Here is an 8,081-nt window from a genome sequence, read left to right as displayed (position 1 = left end):
GAGGTCACTGCAGTGACGGAGATAACGTCACCTAAATCTTGATGTATCCGGGAATAAAACACTTTCGTTTTAACAAAACGTCATATGAATAATGCTTTCGATATTCAAAAAACTATAGGAATGCCACAATAAGGCAAGGATATGCTGTTTTGGGACCTCAGAATGGCACGGAATAGAACACAGACCACAGTGTCCAAACAAAAGCGTCCGACTGAATCATCGTATTCGATCGAGTAAGATGTCCGCGCCACACCACTGCAACAAAATTAAAGTTAGTTCGGGCTGCATGACTCAATTGCGATAATCACGCATGTCGTCGATGGGAACCCTACCCAGAAAAAGGCAAATTGGGGTGACGAACGCAACTTTTGTGGGAGCCATTCAGTTGCGTGTGCCTTTGCACGCTGAAAATTATATAACACGTTAACAGCAACGTATGTCATGACGGGGTAGTCATTGGCGTGTATAGGGTGATAAAAATTACGTCGACAGGTTTTGAAAAATTACGTGCTTAGATTTTACGTGAAGTCAAATCTGACTCTACAGTCAGATTTTGCAGCCAGGGGGACACCGAATTATGTGGTAAATCAACTGTTTTCTGGGTGCAGTAAGCAGGCATGTTTGAATAGAAAAGTAAGACGCAATCGTGTTTCTACGCAGTTTCATTTGGCACAATTCTTCTAGCGCATCCCTGCTTCGAGATATTGAACGGCGAAGTTCAATTGCCGTAGCCATGTTTACGCATGCTAGCCAGTGAGGACCGACGCAAAGCTCCTCCCTTTTAATATGTGTTTTGATAGCAGTTCCAACTACTGCAGATTGCGATAACGCCAGCCAAGACTCCAAGGGTGCCAGTTACTACTTCTCCCTATGCCTCCACCCTGTTGTCAAACTACACACCGTACACAGCAGGCACGTCACAAAAGGGGGAGGTTTGCGCCGGACATCACTGTCTTGCATGCGCAATCATACGAACGGCAATTAAAGTTTGCAATTCGATATCTCGGAGTACGGATACGCCAGAAGTATCGTGCTAAATAAAACTTCGTGGAAACGCAATGGCGTGCATCTTTTCAATACGAACATGCCTGCTTACTGCAGCCACTAAAAACTTAATTGAACCACCTACATAAATAATTAACCTCAAGATAGAGGCGGTCTTTGCGCAAATCTAAGGGCCTAATATAAAAAAAGTCGGTCGACTGAATACTCATCACCCTGTTTATTAATGCTGTTGCGGAGTGATACTTCGGGATGGCGTAGCTCAATCGTATGAAGCACTACATGAGTGACATCTCGGTGAGGGGTAAGGGTCAAATTTTAGGCAGGGTTTCTTTGGTCTCCCACATGGTTATGTGTCTCCCGCTCTTCTGCCCACCAGCCTGTTATGAGCCGGTGAGTACTACATAAAAGAGACAGGCGGGCTCCGGAAGGCCTCAATATTCATTATTTCAGGTAGCGCAGATTACGGTCAGCCACTGTAAGCCGCCGTTCATCCCTTGGCGATTTATTTTATTACATTTGGTAACCATGAGTAGGGCTGGAAGTCTTAGCCGGCACATTTCAGCGGTCCAAAACATTGCAATGGTGGGTCATCTCGATTCCTTAACTATCGTAAATTCGCGAATAGAGATAACCTTAAAACCTACGGCCGTGTTGCTCACAACCGAAATCAAAACTGGTTGGCACGACTCTCCACAAATTAAACCATAAGAGTCACATTATATTACATACTCTTGTTGCCAAAGAAAAAAAATGCTGCGTGCACACAAACGCCAGTACATATGCAGGAATAATCAGATATTGGTTACCGTCCCATCACATCGCCACAATAGTTTGTGCTTCTCACGTCACTATTACAGCAGCAGCTGTCGCCGCAGTCATCTTGTGGTATTTATTCTGTTTTCGGGATTGTTAAAATTAATACTTGTTGAGCGACCTTGTTAACAATGAGAAGCATGTCTGTTTTGGGCCGTGTACGCAATATAACACACCCGACAGATTTACAAATTCTCTTCGCTTTCACGTGCCTAAGGTTAACGGCGCTTACTTTCCGGCACCGGCGGCGTTGGTGTTAATGGTGACGTGGAACAAGACGAACGCAAACAGGACAACACGAAGCATGACGCGTTCTGGGAGTGTTCCTTCTCGTTCCACTAGACAACTGCAAAAAAAATAGCAGTGCGTTAGCTCTGCCATACCAGGATATACGTAGCTTGAGCTTAGGTTCAGCTGGTTATTCCTAGCTTTCCTTGTTGTCTTGGATTAGCTTGATTATGATGCTTAGTGCTGCTTCAATGACACACACCCGGTATACGCGTTTTGTGACACATTTATATTTATCAAGCGGCTCCGGCGCAGCGTCACCAATCGCCCCAGAGGTAAGGTGGTTCGACAGGCCCATGCCAGTGTTGCTGCAACTCACCAGCCATGTGTTCCACACCAGGTCATCTCTCACATGATCAAGTGAACAGGGCCGCTGCGTGCAGGACGGAGGTCGGCGAAGACGCTAGGCCCGTGGGGTGGGTGAGAGGCGCCGGGCAGCAAGCAACGCTCTTTGTGCCGTGTAATGTCACTACTCCTCGCGCATGCACAGCATGGGTCTCCAGGAGCCACGCGGAACTGCTCAACCCCGGCCAGTGTAGCTCGCGCTATAAAAGAATCTAATATGGGCCCCGAACCGCCGCTGTGGATCAGTTGCTATAGCCGTTGTGCTGCTGAGTTTAATGACGCGCGTTCGATTACGAGCCGCTGCGGCCGCTTTCTGATGGAGGAAAAAATTGAAACGCCCGTGTGTTCGAGATATCGGCGCTCGTTAAATGGATGTATAACCTAGTTTTGTCAAGCTACTTTTCTGTTCCAATTGAAAGGGCATCACAATAAACACGTTAACACGAAACGGGTTTATTGATAGCGCCCTACAGTTGTCGAAACCTGGGTGTTTTGACGTACGAGTCATTCGAGGCTGCCGAGAATAATACTTGCAGTCATGATAGTAAACCGTGCAGCAACACACGTTTAACAGTACGTGAGATGAAAACAGTATTTAAAACATTACAACCGTATAAAACAAACGTTATGTACAACCTTTCCTATTCTTTTTGCGATTTTCGATTCAGGCGTTGAAACTGACGGCGTTGTTTTGACATGCACGCTAGTGTCACGTTTAGGCACAACATGACGCTACCTTTCACACCAGAATGTTACGTGTCAAACCAAAATTATTTCTGCCGCTTTGTTGAGTAATTTCTTGTGGTTACTCCAATATACAAAACCCTGGATTTCATATGTGCAAGAGGACATGCACTCACAAAACTTAGTTGTCTTTCTCTGTAAATGGGCCATTCAGGCAAAATACAAGTATGTTTAATTAGAAAGATTATCTGTTTTATAGGAACCCCAGCGCTTTTCCGGAAACAAAAGATGCTTTATTCATATATAAATTAATCAATTTAGGTTAAAATTGGGACTTTCCCGCCATATCGTGTGTTTTTAAAACGTCTGCAATGACATCAGAAGAACTGCTCTGTAGCCGATTGTGGAGCCTCATTTACCGTTATTCAACATAGATGGCACCAGCATACTTTGTAGAGCTATTTTCTGCATTTGCATTGTTTTTCACCGCGTTTGTACTTGTCTTCCTTTTGTTTAGGTAGAAAATATTCGTTTGGTGGAACATACTGTTCGCTCTGCAAGTATGGTCACTGACCACATTTAGTTAAAACTCCAAGGTGGAGTAAGTTTTCGGCGAAGGAAAGTTTAACATCCGCCTCAATGCAGCCGTACGGCTCAAAAGGAAATTTCTCGAAAACTTCGCACGCATTTGAATAAAACTTTGTTTGTTCCAAAATTTGAACCCAGGACCACCGCTTAACCGGAGCAGTCGCTCTACCAACTGAGCTAACCAGGAGGCTAGCCGTTTGCAGCGCGAGAGCGAATTGATCAACAACTCTAACGGAGGAACAGCTGACCGACCAGATTTAGGGCAAATCCCCAAGGTGGAGTAAGTTTTGCATTCAGGTGGTTGTAAAATTTTCCTTTAGTTTTCTGTAGTCAGAACGATGACAATAAAATCAGAGCCCGGCAATATATCGCAAAGACGAACGGCGCCGTTCCGCATGTAAGCGCATTCGGAACGCTCTCAGACACCGCCAAAAATCTTGCCGCTCACTCGGAGCACCGCGCAAGGCGCCGCTGGTTGCAACATTCAAGAGAAACGAAGCGCTGCGGCCGAGATCGAGAAAACTGACATGCATTGAGTGGACGGGAACAGGCATGCGCCCTCACCTATTCCGACAGCAGGCGCTCGGCCCGGAGGCGTCGCGCCATAGTTATCACACACCGCTACCTTGGTCCGGCCTATTTTGTGACTGACAGTGCGTCTAACTGCGGCTATAGGTTTGGGCAGCTGGGCGTCAAAGCGGAAAATTCGCCTTTTTCCCTGCGCTTCTCCCAGTTGTTGCTGTTATCCCAGCAAAGTGATACATTTTACACAGTTGCCCACACCAGCGGCTTTTCATTGGACAACCCCTTAAGGGAAGACATGCGCGCAGCTGCATCGCGCATTACAACGGCTAGAGCAACCGTGTGGCTTCCTAGGGTATACGCTCTGTTGCATTTTCTTGCAACGGAGAAAGAAATAGCCCGGGGAAAGAAGAGGACGAATCGAGGACGACGCCATGGGTAGAACCGACGAACAAAGAGAAAGGAGGCGAGGAACTCCTGGAAGGCATGTTCCTAGTAGCAATAAATTTAGTGTGATCGGAATACAGTTGTATTTCTTTCTAGTGTCTTGAAACTCCATTTCTCACATGCTCAAACTTACCAATAAATCAATCAAACAAAAAGCGCAAATTTTATGACTGTCGACCACAAGATGGCTGCAGGGCTGTCTGCCGTATTCTATACAAAGTGCATGTTAAGTCTGAAGCCGACCACAGTTTTAAATAGCCATAGAGCAGCGCAAACTCGCATCGGGGTATTGTGTAGCCCTTTATTTGCATGCTGCTTTCGCGCAATATTTCATGGTTGTCGCAGACCAACGTACTCTTTACGTAGTTTGTATTATCCTTGCGACCATTAGAATTACTGTTAGAACTTTCTCACGGCAGTTTCCTCTGAGTGGTTAAGTACGCCACCTGGAGATTCTCTGGGCAAATATTCCCTAAAAACGTCTTCCTACAGCTGCTCCTCTGGCGCTGTGGTACAGCACTCGCTTCGAAATGAGAAGGCTCGGGCAGGGTCCTTCAATGCTTCTCTGGTCATGAAACTCCCGGCCAAGTTACGTACGCGTGCAAACGCTATCGCAAGGGGCACCACCGCAGATCGGAGTGCATCGGGCGGCCACCGCTGCTCTGTGGCCAGACCGACGGCAGGAACGCAGTAGCAGCATGTCCGTTCACCCCAAATTTTTTTGCTACTCACAAGATGATAAGTTCATTTCAGAGGCCCACGACACGTAAAGCGAAAGCGCAATGCTGATAAGGCGGCGAGCGTCTGTTCTCTAACAAACACGCTCAGACCACGTCCCCGCCTGCCCTCCGATCACCAACAGGGCCACGGTGCGGCCTCCCTGGGCAGCGGAAGAAGCTCTCCCATAGCGTGAAGGCTGTGTTTCATGACCAGAAAAGTATTGAAGGACAGTGGGTCGGGTTAGGGTTCGGTATGGGGGAAGATTTCTTTTAGCTTTCGGAAATATAAAGTTTGTGCTCATCCTGATTTTGTTATGCTTTTTTGTTATGGTTATTGCTATATCAAGTGATCGGTGCACAGGACTTCTAGAATAGGTCTAAAGGAGCCACAAAGGCAAAACACAACTTTGGTGCATTCAAAAAACGGCTTGGTTAAAATCACACTGAAAGCAGTTTTAACGTATACTTCGCTCAAATAAGCGATGTAATGAGGAAACAAATTACACCATCTTTCCGTGGGGAACCATGAGGAGGATGCGAAGCACCATTCCGTGCAGGTTTTATTGTGCTGCCGTTATGTTGTTTCATTTATCGGGAGCGAGCATTGCCTGTTGCCATATTCTGCGCCGCAGGATCGCTTTGGGACGGGGCCGCCTGACTTTGGCAGTTCCGTTTAGGCCGTCTTTTTTAGATACGAAGCATCTCATGGTTGGGCCTATGTCCTTCCCTGGTGGTTGTCGTTGCTGTTATTGCGCCGTCCGGCGAGTCTCGGCGGGCCGTGATTGCAAGCAGCCCACAACCAACTGGGGAACGTGCATCTACCTCATCTGCAGCAACTTTAGGATTCATCCACTACAACAGCCCTTGAATTCATATTTCACACACCATAAGGCGGTCATAATCAAAGCGGAATGCGAAACACAGCTTGACATCACCTTCTTTGAACATGATGAAGATAATGCCTAAATATAGAGAAACTCATACCACGTACAACGTCTCTCTCTGTCTCTTTTTTATGCCTCACCATTCTAACACCCCCCACCGCCTCCAATAAAATTTCACCATTTTCCCGTAGAGGAACCCTGAGTAGTATGCGAAACAGCAATGGCGTCAACGTAATTTTCCATTTCCTAATTCCGGTAAGTGAAAAGTGTGGTAGTTACCATGGAAACTAAACGATAAATACTACAGTAGCTGCGTACCTCAACCTCACGAAAACGACGAACTGAAAACTAATGAGCACTTGAATCGACCCCATGCCTGCTTCCCATACTACTCAGGGTTCTCCTACGGGAAGATGGTGTAATTTTTATCATTTTATTAATCCCCCATTTCGCTCACGACTGGAAACGTTGATGGAAAGAAAAGGGTGGTACTTTTACGCTTCCAGACCACGCAGAGAGTTCGCGCGAACAGGGAACGACATTTGCACCGCGCGTTCGTAGCCACCACGTTTTTTCGTACATATTGGAGTCTAAACTAGGTGAGCTAATGGCGAAAAAATAGCCCTTAAATTTGGTAGAGTGTGCACGTTAAGAACCGACGTTGGTTTGTATAACGCCTAATTGGCCGTTCGTTCGCGCCAATCTCGAACTTGGTCGTGTTGTGCTGACGCCGTGCCCGTGCGTACACAGGCAGTTGTAGCATTTTATTCAGTTTTTCCGTCGGTTGTAATTTATAACCGTAAAAAAGCATCCGAATGGTTTCACGGTACGTCAGAGGGACATTTTTTTTAGTACTGCAAGCATTCTATTCCTCCCTCCCCTCCGTACTTTCCGGAAACCTTCTACGTGACCCTGTGTTTATCAACTACTGGACAAGTCCAGCGTAACAGATATTACGAAAGGTCTCGGAAGAATAGTGTGAGTTTTGGAGCCGTGCGCGCAACGTCTTTGTTCGCCTATGCACATGATAGAACAAAATTATTGCTCCGGTGCTCGCGCTTTCGCTCCTAATTGCCTGGAGCACATTTTCTCTCTATAAAAGATGCTCGTTCATTTTATACGTGGTCAGGGCTGCCGACTGACATATGTGAATTGTTTGCTTTGCCGGCCGCAACCCTATTACCCCTCCTGCCCTACCCCAGATCTACACTGTGCCTTGTTTAAGTGGTTGGGAGTACACTATGCTTCCTCTAAATAAAGACATACCATTTTTCAAAATACACACAACAGGATTTCGTCCTTTCAAAGTACCATTATTTCCTTTTTATACATAGAAAGCACGAGTTTTAAACTCAACAAATCGTGCCAATAACTTACACGATGCATTGCATTTGATATGGTAGTTCCACAGTTCAATCAAGAAGTTTTGTTTTGGATTCGCGACTACGATTTGCAAACCATGACCCTTAGAAGGCAGAAACAAATATCACGTGAGTGAATATCGGCGCGCTCATTACTGAATGACGTACCATGGTCAGCTTTTACACATCTTTCTGCTATTGCAATTAGCCCATCACACGTAGAATTATGAAGGTCAACGAACTTGAAGCCGCAAAGAGCTAGCTTCAATGTTTCCCGTCAAGAGTTTTATTCCCCGCAGGAGCTGGATAAGCAAGTTTACGAAGCACAATTTATTTTTGACTGCCACAGTTGCACGAACAAAATAAACTCTCCTTGTTCTAGGTAAGTAGTGTCATGTATTTTACACGCGCGCGGTAAATCCGAC

This window comes from Haemaphysalis longicornis, unplaced genomic scaffold (assembly GCF_048455015.1).
Source record: "Haemaphysalis longicornis isolate Haplotype H1 unplaced genomic scaffold, Haemaphysalis longicornis Haplotype H1 scaffold_8, whole genome shotgun sequence".
NCBI lineage: Eukaryota > Metazoa > Arthropoda > Arachnida > Ixodida > Ixodidae > Haemaphysalis > Haemaphysalis longicornis.
This window is presented reverse-complemented; position numbering follows the sequence as displayed.